Source organism: Panulirus ornatus, chromosome 42 (assembly GCF_036320965.1).
Source record: "Panulirus ornatus isolate Po-2019 chromosome 42, ASM3632096v1, whole genome shotgun sequence".
In the NCBI taxonomy this organism is placed as follows: domain Eukaryota; kingdom Metazoa; phylum Arthropoda; class Malacostraca; order Decapoda; family Palinuridae; genus Panulirus; species Panulirus ornatus.
The window spans coordinates 17,351,488-17,370,736 of record NC_092265.1 but is presented as its reverse complement, the minus strand read 5'-3'; the positions used below and the strand labels follow the sequence as shown (position 1 = coordinate 17,370,736).

The 19,249-nt window shown below is 40.0% G+C and overlaps 1 long non-coding RNA gene across 1 annotated transcript in view; it reads right to left on the bottom strand.

The window, feature by feature from the left end:
- LOC139761942 (uncharacterized) overlaps window positions 1-15,644 on the bottom strand; it is a 67,726-nt gene extending 52,082 nt beyond the window's left edge. The window contains exon 1 of the long non-coding RNA XR_011715646.1: window positions 6,320-15,644. This is a non-coding gene — a long non-coding RNA (uncharacterized lncRNA). The remainder of the gene's footprint in view (window positions 1-6,319) is intronic.
- Window positions 15,645-19,249: the final 3,605 nt, after the last annotated feature.

Genomic DNA, 19,249 nt, shown 5'->3' with positions numbered 1-19,249 from the left:
TGCAATACCATCCAAACCTGCTGCCTTGCCGGCTTTCATCTTCCGCAAAGCTTTTACTACCTCTTCTCTGTTTACCAAATCATTTTCCCTAACCCTCTCACTTTGCACACCACCTCGACCAAAACACCCCATATCTGCCACTCTATCATCAAATACATTCAACAAACCTTCAAAATACTTACTCCATCTCCTTCTCACATCACCACTACTTGTTATCACCTCCCCATTTGCGCCCTTCACTGAAGTTCCCATTTGCTCCCTTGTCTTACGCACTTTATTTACCTCCTTCCAGAACATCTTTTTATTCTCCCTAAAATTTAATGATACTCTCTCACCCCAACTCTCATTTGCCCTTTTTTTCACCTCTTGCACCTTTCTCTTGACCTCCTGTCTCTTTCTTTTATACATCTCCCACTCAATTGCATTTTTTCCCTGCAAAAATCGTCCAAATGCCTCTCTCTTCTCTTTCACTAATACTCTTACTTCTTCATCCCACCACTCACTACCCTTTCTAATCAACTCACCTCCCACTCTTCTCATGCCACAAGCATCTTTTGCGCAATCCATCACTGATTCCCTAAATACATCCCATTTCTCCCCCACTCCCCTTACTTCCATTGTTCTCACCTTTTTCCATTCTGTACACAGTCTCTCCTGGTACTTCCTCACACAGGTCTCCTTCCCAAGCTCACTTACTCTCACCACCCTCTTCACCCCAACATTCTCTCTTCTTTTCTGAAAACCCATACAAATCTTCACCTTAGCCTCCACAAGATAATGATCAGACATCCCTCCAGTTGCACCTCTCAGCACATTAACATCCAAAAGTTTCTCTTTCGCACGCCTGTCAATTAACACGTAATCCAATAACGCTCTCTGGCCATCTCTCCTACTTACATAAGTATACTTATGTATATCTCGCTTTTTAAACCAGGTATTCCCAATCATCAGTCCTTTTTTAGCACATAAATCTACAAGCTCTTCACCATTTCCATTTACAACACTGATTTATATATATCTTATTATTATACTTCGTTGCTGTCTCCCGCGTTAGCGAGGTAGCCCAAAAAACAGATGAAAGAATGGCCCAACCCACTCACATCCATCCGCATGTATATATATACACATCCACAGACCACATATAAATACCTGTACATCTCAACGTATACATATATATATATATATATATATATATATATATATATATATATATATATATATATATATATATATATATATATACACAGACATATACAAATATACACATGTACATAATTCATACTGTCTACCCTTATTCATTTCTGTCGCCACCCCGCCACACCTGAAATGACAATCCCTCTCCCCACATGTACACAATATAGCGCTAGGACAACAAAGGCCACATTCTCTCACACTCAGTCTCTCGCTGTCATGTATAATGCACCGAAACCACAGCTCCTTTCCACATCCAGGCCCCACAGAACTTTCCATGGTTTACCCCAGACACTTCACATGCCCTGGTTCAATCCACTGACAGCACATCGACTCCAGTATACCACATTGATCCAATTCTCTCTATTCCTTGCACGCCATTCACCCTCCTGCATGTTCAGGCCCCGATCACTCAAAATCTTTTTCACTCCCTTTTTCCACCTCCAATTTGGTCTCCCACTTCTCCTCGTTCCCTCTACCTCTGACACATATATCCTCTTGGTCAATCTTTCCTCACTCATTCTCTCCATGTGACCAAACCATTCCAAAACACCCTCTTCTGCTCTCTCAACCACACTCTTTTTATTACCACACATCTATCTCACCCTTTCATTACTTACTCGATCAAACCACCTCACACCACATCTCATTTCCGGCACATCCACCCTCCTCCACACAACTCTATCTATAGCCCATGCCTTGCAACCATATAACACTGTTGGAACCACTATTTCTTCACACATACCCATTTTTGCTATCCAAGATATTGTTCTCGACTTCCACACATTTTTCAACTCTCCCAGATCTTTCACCCCCTCCCCCACCCTATGATTCACTTCACTAATGGATGAAAACCTATCAAAACCCTCTTTCCTGCTGTCAGTCTAGCTTTAGACAAGTCCAAACTACAGTACTTAATACTAAAGTTGGACAACAACATGATATCCTTAAATGCTATCATGCTTTATGTCAGTTTTGATAAACCTACTCTTAACTGCACTGGCCCCATTTTCATCCCAACAGAATTTCGCATGCTTCATCATAGTACACTCCAGCAACATATATTTTCATCATGAGGAAGCATGACTGCAGACTTAAGAAACCTCTTGTACAAATATTCTGCCAAAAATTTGGCATTAAATATTTCAACCTGAAATCCATATGTGCTACTGGTCCATCCTTGTTTATGATAAATGGGTAGCACAAATATCTTTTGGGCCCTTAGATGAAAGAGATGCCACCATATAAAATAACGTAGATCCTTCATGGAGGCAAAATTTTCTTTTAAACATTTTGTCTATTTGTAATTACTATCTCCTATGCTTAGGAAATAGACCAAGTGCAAAAACATGCATCCCTTAGGGTAATCTAACCCACAAAACTGAGGTTCCAGATATTTGTCCTAAAGTTTATAATATTACCACACATCTGTTAGGTATGCAATGACCCTAAGGGAATTTGACCTGCACAATGGCATTTCGAGTTTTCAGTCCTAAATTCTCTTCATATGAGTTAGCTACTGATCTCACTTCTGGAAGTATGTTCTTTACACCTGTTTTACTACTACTCACCACTCACTTATGCAAACAGGATTCTTTATATTAGATTGCCATCACTACTTGAGTTTTTCTTTTCTATATCATCTGAAATTGCACAGGCAATTGAACACCTGAATTGAGGCCATCCCATTCATGACATGTATGCCTACTTACTTCCTTCTAACTTTATGAGGCTGCATTAAAAACCTGGAAGCTGAACACATCCACTGGCAAGAGTTACATGTCATAATGTATAGTGATGCTGTATGTGCATCTGTGTGTGGAGAGTGCAGGACAATTGAGTAGTAAATGCTTGGTGTCTTCACTGCAGTAGCTGCACTGTAGGCATGAAGGGTCTTGGGTTATGTTGCAACTGTGTTTGTAGTGTTATAGTGATGGATGATGTCCAGAGTGCACATGGGAGAGTGTGACTCATGTTTGTCTGAGGAGTGTTGCTTTCGACAGGCATATGTCTGCTGAGGTGGAGTTTGAGAATGAGTTGAGAGGGCATATGTCTAGTGTTTTTGGGTTATTCCAGTGTATGTGTTTTGTCAGTGTTATGTAAGTTTGAGGTCGGAGGATGTGTGAGTAGAGATTAATGAAGAGCGAAGCAAGAGTAAGCTTTTTATTTCTACTTGGAGGCTGGTGGTTAGATTTGGGTGTTGATGCATAAAATTGAGTGCTGAGCATGTTCAGGTGGGATTGTACTGAGATGAACTTTGTTTTGCAATGTAACCAACTGTTTGTTGCTGCTATGCAGCCAGTGATTGTTTCAAGTGCAATATTTTGTGTGGTTTGTAGTCCTCTCATATTTGCTTTTGAGAGTGTGAAAGACCAGGCAGGTGATGTATAGTGTAGAGTGGAGTGGATGAATTGGTTTGGAGATGATGTTAAGGGGATTCTTTTTCTTGTCTAAATCTGGTGTTAGTGTTCTGTGGGCATTTAGTTTGTGTGTTGCTTCACTGTCAATATTATTAGTGTAGGCAGTGAATGTCATGTGTGTCATATATTGATGCCCTGAATGGTTGGTGTTTTGTTCAGTGGAAGTGATTGTCCATTCAAGGTGACTGGAAGGTGTGAGCTGAATTTGTGTCTGTATGGGATTAAAAGAGTAACTGAATACTTCTGCAGAGATGAAAATATTCTGTTTTGGTTGATCCACTGCTTTCATTGTGTAATGTAGTATTGCATGTTTGTTGCTGCTACTGTGCTGTCATATTGTTATGATATGACCGTGAGGTCATCATCACATGAAAGGACCTTCATGTTGTGGTTTGCCAGAGGCAATGAGAAGTCTTGTAAGAAAAGACAGAAGATACAGACCTGCTCCTAAGGGAGTTCCATTGCAGAGTTACGTGTTTTAGAGGTGCAGACTGGCCAGCCTTCACAGAATACATGGAAAGAAAGCTCCAAGTAAGCCACCAAAAAAGCACATACCATAAGGACACAGAAAGGAATATAACCCAAACTTCTTCCCTCTAGTTACCCGCCTCACAAACAAAGAAACCAGCTCAAATGGAACCAATGGCCATCAGCAGAAATAAGAAAGCAAGTCCAAACTTTAAATTAAACCATTACTAACCTAATCATTGAAAACTGGCACTCCTTCCTTGACACAATGACTAACAAAACTCAAAGCAACAAATTCTGACACACATTAAAGATCCACACTTACCACACCAATCTAGCTTGAGTTCGTGAAGCACTCAAGACCTGTTTCAAGGACATTCCTTCTCCCAAAGTATGCATAGCAACATATTCATAAGTCTACTAAAAAATCAGACACAAACCAAACTCAACTCTAAAAAGGAAAGTCTTGAAAATCCTACACAAAATCTGTCAAGAAACAACTGCCAAACCATCCTTCACACCCACAGGCACAATCAATGCAATCAAAAATTTAAAGGACTCTCTTCCTACAGGCCCTGACAACATAGCAGGTTTTCACATAAAATACATTGGCCTAACTGCTATCCAGGTACACCCTAACAGATATCTTCATCCATTCCTGGCTACGCAAGAAAATCACTAACATATGAAAACTTGCCAGCATAAAATCAAACCTAAAATCCTCCATACCCCTCCTCCTACTGTCCTACATAACTTCTATCCTCAGTATCCAAGCTCTGCAAAAAACTGATCTGCAACAGAATCAAACAAAACATGGCTTCAGACCCAACTGATTCACCACCACACTATACTCTGATCTCACACAACATGTCTTAGAAGGCTGCAACAACCACAGGCCCCCGTCTTCCACATAGTGCTAGTGGCAATAGACATCAACAAAGCATTTGACAGTCCCCTGAAACATCCTCCCACAAAAGATGCTTGATACTACCCTCCACAATGAAGCAGTTAAGGTAAACCAGAGAGAAGTCTGTGGGATTTAAATGTGAAAAACAGTCACTGCTTTTAGTAAATCATACAAGAAAGCCAGAAACTAGATGAGTACTGGGATCACTCTTCATTTGTCCCTGATATTATCTTACAAAGATGGGAAATGCAATTAGGTATAGAAAACGATCTAAAAAAGAATGAAAAATATTAATTTTTTCTTTTCATACATATTCACCATCTCCCACATTAGCGAGGTAGTGTTAAGAACAGAGGACTGAGCCTTAGAGGGAATATCATCACTTGGCCCTTTCTCTGTTCCTTCTTTTGGAAAATTAGAAATGAGAGGAGAGGATTTCCAGCCCTATGCTCCCTCCCCTTTTAGTTGCCTTCTATGACATGCAGGGAATATGTGGGTAGAGGTTAGATTGATCAATCAAAACAGCTTGAAATTTCAGCCATATGGTGGTAGCTGATGTAGCATTGGGTCCAGGTGCGCTAGTGCTCAAGATACAAAAATTATGTAACCTCAGGACCCCTTTTATGGGGCTTCGGCAGTAAATCATACAAGAAAGCCAGTGACTTTACGAGTGCTAGCAGGGTCACTGTTCATCTGTTCCTGACATTAAAAAGGTGGGAAAGGCAATTAGGTAAAGAAAACGATCTAAAATCAGTATGAAAGAAAAAATAAATACACATAAAAACAATGAGTTGAGGTCAGACTGACCAATCTTAAACAGTCTAAAGTCATAGCCATATGTGGTAGCTGATGTAGCTGATGCAGCATTGGGTCCAGGTGCACTAGTGCTCAAGATACAAAAAATTATGTAGCCCTTGGACCCTTTCATGGGGTTTCTGCAGCTTAAAGGACTCATTTGTAGAGAAGTTCCATGATGAAACTGTATTCTGTTGTATCCCCTGATGATGCTACAACCTTCCTGAAGGCAGCTTTTCACCTGCAGGATAACCACTTGCAGGCAGAGTCCAGTAGCATCACAAAACGTATAATTCATGCTGAGAAAAATCCTTGAATAAAAGACTAAAATACCAATCCATCACCTCTGATGGTCAAATATGAGTGTGAAGATACTGCCAGCCAATGGTAAGCAATGGTTAACAACTCCAGACAAGCAAAAGAAAATAAAAGACAGTGGATGTTAGCTTGGTAGCATCTCACCTCTCTGTTATGATGTTACAAGACTGGGAAAGTTTTGGTTTAGTCATTCAGTTCTGCAGACAAGCTATCTCCCTACCTCAAGTTTTGTATAGGCTGACAGATGATGAATCCTTATGGAAACACCTCATTCTGGGAGTAAAACAATCTTTTAATGCCCCATCAAGCAAATGCTCTCTCCAATGCTTATGGGCGCTGTCTGTTGGTGAAAAAATTACAACTCATGATGGTGTACACATTTCAAAAAATATTTTTGTGAATCAGTATTAATGCTGATAACTATAAGCAGACTCTTGGGAAAAAGTGTGACTTTTTCGTACTTTTTCACATATACTCACTCTACCTGCTTTTAATTGCAGTGTTTTCATTACTAATTAATCTCTTGATATTAACTATTGTTTCATAAAAACAAAATCTGCATTATAAACTTACCTCCATATTTAGCATGAATTAGTTTCTTTGGGGCAACATAAATAGAAAAAGAAATGAAAATATAGTAGAGTCAAACAAAATTATATGTTCTATGAAATCCATGGAAACACTTCACAAGGATCTCTGACATTATGGAAAAGCTAAACAACTAAAATATCTTGAAAAACAAGCTGATGTCCTAGTAAACATCAGAATATATCTTAATGCTAATATAATTGATATTTAGATGACACTGGGATGACTTTTAGTTAGCCAATCCAAAATGTAGCTCGACTAGTGGATATGAGTTAACCCAACTAAATACTGAATGTACTATAATGGTCAGCCAATGAAGAAATAACTATTCTGCTACTTAACTTTTCATTTCTTTAGGACTGTGCTGACTACTCCTTAGACAGGTCACAGATGTTTTCACAGTTCTTTATCAGGTAAGAAAATGTTTAATCTTAAGACCTCCAAGGCTCTTATACACACCTTGCCATGGGAATAAGCAATTTAGTACATTCTCAGTTTTTATGAAACATTTTTTGTTATAATACATATTATCTAAAAAAATTTCAAAGGCTTCAACATTTTCATCTTTACTTTACATTATCTCCTTTCTTGGCTCCAGCTTACTAACAATTCATTTCTTCATTTCACTACACTGATCTGCTGTTACTTTCATGTTATTTCAAAACATCCGTGCTCACTTCAATACACATTGCTTCAAATGTAACAGTGTAAAACTATCATGGTGCATGTATTCATCTAATTCACATAGTTTCCTTTGTATTAAATGTTTACATTCCAGGTGCATCTGTATATGGCAGTTGTGGTGTTAAGCCTATATCTAATGAAGTCACAGCACCTTTATCATGGTATACATATCAAAGAGAAGAAAAATATGCTTCAACGATTCATAACGACAAAAATATCCATCCTAGACTTCACAGAAGCCAAACCCTTTCCAGTTCTGCAAGATACTGATTAGATGATTGAAACATGACTAAGTCTATGATAAACAATACATCAACCATATCTTTGCAGCCACTTAGTCTAACATAAGTATAGTTCCCACTTTGCTTTTCAGTGCTTTGAAACAAAAGCAGTGCAGCTATTTTCAGCAATAATTTCAGTTATCTAAATCTCTCAAGGTGGCTGATAACTATGAGCTTTCCATGGCATTAATCCTTATAAAAAATCTACATCATTAAATATACCACATATGTACAATGAAAGAGATCCCTTAAATCACTGAAACCATTACAGTATAAATTCACTTTCATTATGACATATGAAAATCATTAATACTTCTTCTTATTCTATGTGAGCATGGGCTTGTAAATATATAAAATCACCAAGATATTTCAAGGAAAATCAACCTCTGATCATCCAGTTTTTGGGTATCAATCTACTGATGTGAAGCTTCCAAAAATAATTTCCCTAAATAGCTATATTATTTGAAAAGCCCAACCTTAAAAAATGACAAGACTGCTTCACATAACATTTCAACAAATATATGCAAGAGAGAATAATTAACCAACACAAAGGATATTACAGTGTTAAGTTCATGTTTAAGTAAAAACATGTAGCAGCTTTATATAATGATTGAGCAGAGCCATGAATGATAAAAAATACAACATACATCATATTCACTCATTTCACAGACACTCAAATGAAATAACTGTATTCACCTCTATTTGGTAAAGAGCTTCCCAATTTGAGAGACTTTTAACCCATCTAAATAATTTCTAGACTTAATTACATTACATTATATTAATTTTTACCTGCATTTCTTGTATAATCATGAAAAGTCTCAAATTTTGCCCATCTGACTATCTACCTACATATACATACACACACAAACACTTTAACATGCATACATATGATGCAAAGGCCATGAAGGAAGTAAAGAGTGAGGAGGATTGCATCAACTTACAAGGTAGAGACTGTAAAGTTGATCTGATACACAGGTGATGAAATTCAACCCAAGGAAATGTTGAGCAATGAGGATGGAACACAATTAAAAAAGGCCTCATCATGAATATTATTTAGCAAGATATACACTGCAAGAATCTGTATAAGAGAGGGACCTGGGAAATAATATTGTCCCTAAGATGTTGACACACCCTCACATTAGGAGGATAGTAAAGGAGACAAACTGTCTGCTTGCATACCTTAGAACAGCACTAATGCACAGGGATGAGGAAATATTCAGCAAGCTGTTCATGTCCAACATAAAGCCACAGTTAGAATCTGCTTCTTGGTTTAGTCACCCCATCTAAAGGAGCAAATACAGATAATAAAGACATAACTAAGGACAGCAACAAAAACAGTACCAGACTTAAGAAAAATGAGTTACAGAGAAAGGCTAAAGGCCTTAATTTGCCCATCAAAAAAGAAAAAAAAAGCATGGAAAGACCTAATCTGATATTTAACCAGACAGTGAACAGTTCTTCAAAAAGGTAGGGATAGAACAACCAGTTAAAAAGATGCAAATATGTACCTCTAAAGTATAAGAATGGTTGGCTTATGGAATGAATTGAATGAGGAAGTGCACAATGCAGACAGCACACAGAAGTTTAAGAGGATGAATGATATTTGATTATGTCCATGAGGCCGGACAAGCATAAAACTACATCCCTGTACAAATAGACAATTACACACACACACACATAATCCTCTCACAGTTCTATGAGAGTCAGCTCTGTCTTGGACAAAACGGAAGGCTGAGTCGACTGTTTGTATGTGGACTGCCAGAATGCAATTAATGCTATAGTGCACAAGAGGCTGATTAAGAAGCTGGATCACAAGACAGGAATAAGGAGGGGGGGGAACAACTCTTTCAATAAACAGAGATGATGAAAGTGGATGGGACTAAATGATGCATATTAGAGAAGCCTTCTTCAAATGGGTAGAGGTGACCAGCATAATGTCACATGATTTTGATCTAGGACCATTACTCTTCTTATCCATGGAAATGACTTGCCTTAAGAAACAGTCTCTTATCTGAATATATCTGAAGATGATCTGAAGATCATGAGGAAATGAAAAGCAAGAAGGATTGCATAAGCTTACTAGGAGACCTAAAATTGGTCTGATATATGGTTGATGAAATTCATCCCAAACTAATATAAAGTAAAGAAGGATGGGAAAAGGTGAAAGACTGCCTCAACATAATCAATACCAAGCCAGAAATAAGCTTCAGGAATCTGTGGACTTGGAAGATTACATCATCCCTACCCAGCCAGCAGAGTTTCACATTAGGAGAATAGTTCAAGAGACTCAGTCTTCCAGCAGATATCAGAATAGCTTTAAAGTATATGGATGAGGAAATATTGAGCAAGCTGTTCATACCCTACCGGAGGCTAAGACTCAAGTATTCTTCTCGCCTTTTGTCACTACACTTAAAGAGTCACAAAGTGTTAGCGGAGAAAGTCCAGTGGAGAGCAACAAAGATGGTACCAGACTTAAAAGAGCTGAGTTACATGAAAAGGCAAGAGGCTTTAAATATGCCCATCTAGGAAAAGAGAAAAGTGAGAAATGATCTGATCACAACCTTTAAGTTTCTAAAACAGGTTAATGACACCAACTGTTAACTGTTCTTCAACAGATGTAAGGAAAGAGCAACCAGAAGACATAAAATGAAATTAAGGAAGGAATTTGTTAAAAAAAAGATGTTAAGAAGTTTTTCATATGAGAGTGGAGAATGAACGGAATAGAATGACTAACGAGATGGTCAATGCTAACAGCATGCATAAATTTTAAAAGGTTTTAGGATGGCAGAGAATATCCAAAAGATGGAGCGCCACAAGTTTCAAAATCTCTCCAGCATACAGTACATAGGTAATTGAAAATAAGAGATTACACACACACACACACACACAGTAATTATCATCTAGCAAGGAAGTAAACTTCAGGATTCCCTGTGAGTGGACTTGGGAGACAACAGCATTCATACACTGTCATCAGAGTCAAACATTAGGAGAACAATTAAAAAGACAAACTGCCTACAGGTGAATATTAGAATAGCTTTGAAATATATCCTTTTTCCATACATATTTCCCATTTTCCTATCCCTGGGGATAGGGGAGAAAGAATACTTCCCACGTATTCCCTGCGTGTCGTAGAAGGCGACTAAAAGGGGAGGGAGCGGGTGGCTGGAAATCCTCCCCTCTCTTGTTTTTTTTAATTTTCCAAAAGAAAGAACAGAGAAGGGGGTCAGGTGAGGATATTCCCTCTAAGGCCCAGTTCTCTGTTCTTAACGCTACCTCGCTAACGCGGGAAATGGCAAATAGTATGAAAAAAAAAAATTTCCCATTTTCCATGTTAGAGAAGTAGGGTCAACAACAGAGACTGGGACTTAAAGGAAAAATCCTCACTTTCCTCCCTTCTCTGTTCCTTGTCTTGGAAAAGTAAAAACTGGAGGGGAGGTTTTCCAGCCCCCACCACTCCCACCCCTTTTAGTAACTTATGACATGCAGGGAGTACATGGGAAGTATTCTTTCTTCCCTATTGCCAAGGATAATATATAAAGGGTGTGTGGATCAAGTGTTTGCTTTGAAAAATGTATGCGAGAAATACTCAGGAAAACAGATGGACTTGTACATGGCATTTATGGACCTTGAGAAGGCATTTGATAGGGTGGATAAAGATGCTTTGTGAAGGTATTAAGAGTATATGGTGCAGGAGATAAGTTGCTAGAAGCAGTAAAAAGTTTTTAACAAGGATGCAAGGCATGTGTACAAGTAGGAAGAGAAGAAAGTGACTGGTTCCCAGTGAATGTCGGTTTGTGGCAGGGATGTGTGATGCCTCCATAGTTGTTAAATTTGTTTATGGAAACATGGGGTGCTTAAGGAGGTGAATGCAAGAGATCTGGAGACAGGGCCAAGTATGCAGTCTGTTCTGGATGAGAGGGCATGGGAAGTCAGTTGTTCCTTGATGATACAGCGCTGATGGCTGATTCGGGTGAGAAACTGCTGAAGTTGGTGACTGAGTTTGGTAAAAGTGTGTGAAAGAAGAAAGTTGAGAGTAAATGTGAATAAGAGCAAGGTTATAAGGTTCAGTAGGGTTAAGGGACAAGTTAACTGGGAGATAAGTGTGAATGGAGAAAAATTGGAGGCAGATAAGTGTTTTCGATATCTGGGAGTGGACTTAGCAGTGGATGGAACCATGGAAGCGGAGGTGAGTCACAGGATGGGGGAGGGGGCGAAAGTCCTGGGAGTGTTGAAGAATGTGTGGAAGGTGAAAACGTTATCTCGAAGAGCAACAATAGGTATGTTTGAAGGAATAGTGGTTCCAACAATGTTATATGGTTGCAAGGCATGGGCTATAGATAGGGTTGTGCGGAGAAGGGTGGATGTGTTGAAAATGATATGTTTGAGGACAATGTTTGGTGTGGGGTGATTTGATCGAGTAAGTAATGAAAGAGTAAAAGAGACGTGTGGTAATAAAAAGAGTGCAATTGAGAGAGCAGAAGAGGGTGTGTTGAAGTGGTTTGGACACATGAAGAGAATGAGTGAGGAAAGACTGACGAAGGCAATATATGTGTCAGAGGTGGAGGGAAGAGGAAGAAGCAGGAGACCAAATTGAAGGTGGAAGGATGGAGTGAAAAAGATTTTGAGTGATGAGGGCCTGAATATACAGGAGAGTGAAAAGCATGCAAGGAACAGAGTGAATTGGAACGATGTGGTATACCAGGGTTGACGTGCTGGCAATGGATTGAACCAGGGCATGTGAAGCAACTGGGGTAAACCATGGAAAGGTTTAAGGGGCTTGGATGTGGAAAGGGAGCTATGGTTTTGGTGCATTACACATGACAGCAAAAGACAGAGTGTGAACAAATGTGACCTTTTTTGTCTGTTCCTGGCAATGCCTTGCTGGAGAGGAGGGGCAATGCTATTTCGTGTGTGATGGGGAGGCAATGGAAATGGATGAAGGCAGCAAGTATGGATATGTACATGTGTATATATGTATATGTCTGTGTATGTTTATGTATATATAGGTTGAAATGTACATGTATGTATATGTGCAGGTGTGAGCCTTTAAGTATATACACACATATGTGGGTATGTTGGGCCATTCCTCGTCTCTTCCCTTGCACTACCTCACTAACAAGGGAGATGGCGGTTAAGTAACATAAAATGAATACAATAGATAAATATATATACATGAGGGTGAAAGGCATGCACAGAAAACAGTGAATTCAAATGATGTAGGATACCGGGGTCGATGTGCTGTGAGTGGACGGAACCAGGGTATGTGAAGCGTCTAAAGTAATCCATGGAAAGTTTTGTGGGGCCTGGATATGGAAAAGAAGCTGTGGTTTTGGTGCATTACACATGACAGCTAGAGATTGATTGTGAACAAATGTGGCCTTTGTTGTCTTGTCCTAGCGCTACCTCACACGCACACAGGGGGGGAGTGAGGTGTCATCTCATGTGTGGCAAGGTGGTGATGGGAATGAATAAAGGCAGCAAGTGTGAATTATGAACATGTGTATATATGTATAAGTCTGTGTGTGTGTGTGTGTATATATATATATATATATATATATATATATATATATATATATATATATATATATATATATATATATATGTATAAGTTGAGATGTATAGGTATGTATGTGCGTGAGTGCCTCTGTATGTATACACGTGTATATGGGTGGGTTGGACAATTCTTTCATCTCTTTTCTTGCGCTCCCTCACTAACGCGGGAGACAGCAACAAAGTATGATGAAATAAATAAATAAATAAAATATATTTATTTATTTATCTATTTTGCTTTGTCACTGTCTCCCGCGTTTGCGAGGTAGCGCAAGGAAACAGACGAAAGAAATGGCCAAACCCACCCCCATACACATGTATATACATACACGTCCACACAAGCAAATATACATACCTATACATCTCATTGTACACATATATATACACACACAGACACATACATATATACCCATGCACACAATTCACACTGTCTGCCTTTATTCATTCCCATCGCTACCTCGCCACACATGGAATACCATCCCCCTCCCCCCTCATGTGTGCGAGGTAGCACTAGGAAAAGACAACAAAGGCCCCATTCGTTCACACTCAGTCTCTAGCTGTCATGCAATAATGCCCGAAACCACAGCTCCCTTTCCACATCCAGGCCCTACACAACTTTCCATGGTTTACCCCAGACACTTCACATGCCCTGATTCAGTCCACTGACAGCACGTCAACCCCGGTATACCACATCGATCCAATTCTCTCTATTCCTTGCCCTCCTTTCACCCTCCTGCATCTTCAGGCCCCGATCACACAAAATCTTTTTCACTCCATCTTTCCAACTCCAATTTGGTCTCCCACTTCTCCTCGTTCCCTCCACCTCCGACACATATATCCTCTTGGTCAATCTTTCCTCACTCATTCTCTCCATGTGCCCAAACCATATCAAAACACCCTCTTCTGCTCTCTCAACCACGATCTTTTTATTTCCACACATCTCTCTTACCCTCACGTTACTTACTCGATCAAACCACCTCACACCACACATTGTCCTCAAACATCTCATTTCCAGCACATCCACCCTCCTGCGCACAACTCTATCCATAGCCCACGCCTCGCAACCATACAACATTGTTGGAACCACTATTCCTTCAAACATACCCATTTTTGCTTCCCGAGATAATGTTCTCGACATCCACACATTCTTCAAGGCTCCCAGGATTTTCGCCCCCTCCCCCACCCTATGATCCACTTCCGCTTCCATGGTTCCATTCGCTGCCAGATCCACTCCCAGATATCTAAAACACTTTACTTCCTCCAGTTTTCTCCATTCAAACTTACCTCCCAATTAACTTGACCCTCAACCCTACTGTACCTAATAACCTTGCTCTTATTCACATTTACTCTTAACTTTCTTCTTTCACACACTTTACCAAACTCAGTCACCAGCTTCTGCAGTTTCTCACATGAATCAGCCACCAGCGCTGTATCATCAGCGAACAACAACTGACTCACTTCCCAAGCTCTCTCATCCACAACAGACTTCATACTTGCCCCTCTTTCCAAAAGTCTTGCATTCACCTCCCTAACAACCCCATCCATAAACAAATTAAACAACCATGGAGACATCACACACCCCTGCCGCAAACCTACATTCACTGAGAACCAATCACTTTCCTCTCTTCCTACACATACACATGCCTTAAATAAAATATATATATATATATATATTTTTTCTTTTTTTTTTGCTTTGTCGCTGTCTCCCGCGTTTGTGAGGTAGCGCAAGGAAACAGACGAAAGAAATGGCCCAACCCACCCCCATACACATGTATATACATACGTCCACACACGCAAATATACATACCTACACAGCTTTCCATGGTTTACCCCAGACGCTTCACATGCCTTGATTCAATCCACTGACAGCACGTCAACCCCAGTATACCACATCGCTCCAATTCACTCTATTCCTTGCCCTCCTTTCACCCTCCTGCATGTTCAGGCCCCGATCACACAAAATCTTTTTCACTCCATCTTTCCACCTCCAATTTGGTCTCCCTCTTCTCCTCGTTCCCTCCACCTCTGACACATATATCCTCTTGGTCAATCTTTCCTCACTCATTCTCTGCATGTGCCCAAACCATTTCAAAACACCCTCTTCAGCTCTCTCAACCACGCTCTTTTTATTTCCACACATCTCTCTTACCATTACGTTACTTACTCGATCAAACCACCTCAGCCCACACATTGTCCTCAAACATCTCATTTCCAGCACATCCATCCTCCTGCGCACAACTCTATCCATAGCCCACGCCTCGCAACCATACAACATTGTTGGAACCACTATTCCTTCAAACATACCCATTTTTGCTTTCCGAGATAATGTTCTCGACTTCCACACATTCTTCAAGGCTCCCAGAATTTTCGCCCCCTCCCCCACCCTATGATCCACTTCCGCTTCCATGGTTCCATCCGCTGCCAGATCCACTCCCAGATATCTAAAAACACTTCACTTCCTCCAGTTTCTCTCCATTCAAACTCACCTCCCAATTGACTTATATATATATATATATATATATATATATATATATATATATATATATATAGATAGATATATATAGATATACACATATATATATATATATATATATATATATATATATATATATATATATATATATATACACATTTTTTTTTTTTTTTTTTTTTTTTTTTCCCCAAAAGAAGGAACAGAGAATTGGGCCAGGTGAGGGTATTCCCTCAAGGCCCAGTCCTCTGTTCTTAACGCTACCTCGCTAATGCGGGAAATGGCGAATAGTTTGAAAGAAAAGAAGAAAGATATATATATATATATATTTATATATATATATATATATTGTCCCTGGGGATACGGGAGAAAGAATTCTTCCCACGTATTCCCTGCGTGTCATAGAAGGCGACTAAAAGGGGAGGGAGCGGGAGGCTGGAAATCCTCCCCTCTTGATTTTTTTCTTTTTAATTTTCCAGAAGAAGGAACAGAGAAGGGGGCCTAGGATATTCCCTCAGAGGCCCAGTCCTCTGTTCTTAACGTTACTTTGCTAATGCGGGAAATGGCGAATAGTTTGAAAGAAAGAAAGAAAGAAAGAAAGATATATATATATATATATATATATATATATATATATATATATATATATATATATATATATATATATGTAATTTTCTTTTTTTTTTTGCTTAGTTGCTGTCTCCTGCGTTTGCGAGGTAGCGCAAGGAAACAGACGAAAGAAATGGCCCAACCCACCCCCATACACATGTATATACATACGTCCACACACACAAATATACATACCTACTCAGCTTTCCATGGTTTACCCCAGACGCTTCACATGCCCTGATTCAATCCACTGACAGCACGTCAACCCCGGTATACCACATCGATCCAATTCACTCTATTCCTTGCCCTCCTTTCACCCTCCTGCATGTTCAGGCCCATTCACACAAAATCTTTTTCACTCCATCTTTCCACTTCCAATTTGGTCTCCCACTTCTCGTTCCCTCCACCTCCGACACATATATCCTCTTGGTCAATCTTTCCTCACTCATTCTCTCCATGTGCCCAAACCATTTCAAAACACCCTCTTCTGCTCTCTCAACCACGCTCTTTTTATTTCCACACATCTCTCTTACCCTTACGTTACTTATTCGATCAAATCACCTCACACTACACATTGTCCTCAAACATCTCATTTCCAGCCCATCCATCCTCCTGCACACAACTCTATCCATAGCCCACACCTCACAACCATACAACATTGTTGGAACCACTATTCCTTCAAACATACCCATTTTTGCTTTACGAGATAATGTTCTCGACTTCCACACATTCTTCAAGGCTCCCAGGATTTTCGCCCCCTCCCCCACCCTATGCTCCACTTCCGCTTCCATGGTTCCATCCGCTGCCAGATCCACTCCCAGATATCTAAAACACTTTACTTCCTCCAGTATTTCTCAATTCAAACTTACCTCCCAATTGACTTGGCCCTCAACCCTACTGTACCTAATAACCTTGCTCTTATTCACATTTACTCTTAACTTTCTTCTTTCACACACTTTACCAAACTCAGTCACCAGCTTCTGCAGTTTCTCACATGAATCAGCCACCAGCGCTGTATCATCAGCGAACAACAACTGACTCACTTCCCAAGCTCTCTCATCCCCAACAGACTTCATACATATATATATATATATATATATATATATATATATATATATATATATATATATATATATATATATATATATATATTGGGAGGTAAGTTTGAATGGAGAAAAACTGGAGGAAGTGTTTTAGATATCTGGGAGTGGATTTGGCAGTGGATGGAACCATGGAAGCGGAAGTGAATCATAGGGTGGGGGAGGGAGCGAAAATTATGGGAGCCTTGAAGAATGTGTGGTTCCAACAATGTTGTATGATTGCGAGGTGTGGGCTATGGATAGAGTTGTGCGCAGGAGGGTGGATGTGCTGGAAATGAGATATTTGAGGACAATATGTGGTGTGAGGTGGTTTGATCGAGTAAGTAATAATAGGGTAAGAGAGATGTGTGGCAATAAAAAGAGTGTGGTTGAGAGAGCAGAAGAGGGTGTTTTGAAATGGTTTGGTCGCATGGAGAGAACGAGTGAGGAAAGATTGACCAAGAGGATATATGTGTCAGAGGTGGAGGGAACGAGGAGAAGTGGGAGACCAAATTGGAGGTGGAAAGATGGAGTGAAAAAGATTTAGAGTGATCGGGGCCTGAACATGCAGGAGGGTGAAAGGTGTGCTAGGAATAGAGTGAACTGGAACGATGTGGTATACCGGGGTTGACGTGCTGTCAATGAATTGAACCAGGGCATGTGAAGCAACTGGGGTAAACCATGGAAAGTTCTGTGGGGCCTGGATGTTGAAAGGGAGCTGTGGTTTCGGTGCATTATTACATGACAGCTAGAGACTGAGTGTGAACAAATGGGGCCTTTGTTGTCTTTTCCTAGCGCTACCTCGTACACATGAGGGGGGAAGGGGTTGTTATTTCATGTGTGGCGAGGTGGCGATGGGAATGAATAAAGGCAGACAGTATGAATTATGTACATGTGCATATATGTATATGTCTGTGTGTGTGTATATATATGTATACATTGAGATGTATAGGTATGTATATTTGCGTGAGTGGACGTGTATGTATATACATGTGTATGTGGGTGGGTTGGGCCATTCTTTTGTCTGTTTCCTTGTGCTACCTTGCTAACGTGGGAGACAGCGACAATGCAAAATAAATATAATATATATATATATATATATATATATATATATATATATATATATATATATATATATATATTTTTTTTTTTTTTTTTTTATACTTTGTCGCTGTCTCCCGCGTTTGCGAGGTAGCGCAAGGAAACAGACGAAAGAAATGGCCCAACCCCCCCATACACATGTACATACACACGTCCACACACACAAATATACATACCTACACAGCTTTCCATGGTTTACCCCGGACGCTTCACATGCCTTGATTCAATCCACTGACAGCACGTCAACCCCTGTATACCACATCGCTCCAATTCACTCTATTCCTTGCCCTCCTTTCACCCTCCTGCATGTTCAGGCCCCGATCACACAAAATCTTTTTCACTCCATCTTTCCACCTCCAATTTGGTCTCCCTCTTCTCCTCGTTCCCTCCACCTCCGACACATATATCCTCTTGGTCAATCTCTCCTCACTCATTCTCTCCATGTGCCCAAACCATTTTAAAACACCCTCTTCTGCTCTCTCAACCACGCTCTTTTTATTTCCACACATCTCTCTTACCCTTACGTTACTTACTCGATCAAACCACCTCACACCACACATTGTCCTCAAACATCTCATTTCCAGCACATCCATCCTCCTGCGCACAACTCTATCCATAGCCCACGCCTCGCAACCATACAACATTGTTGGAACTACTATTCCTTCAAACATACCCATTTTTGCTTTCCGGGATAATGTTCTCGACTTCCACACATTTTTCAAGGCTCCCAAAATTTTCGCCCCCTCCCCCACCCTATGATCCACTTCCGCTTCCATGGTTCCATCCGC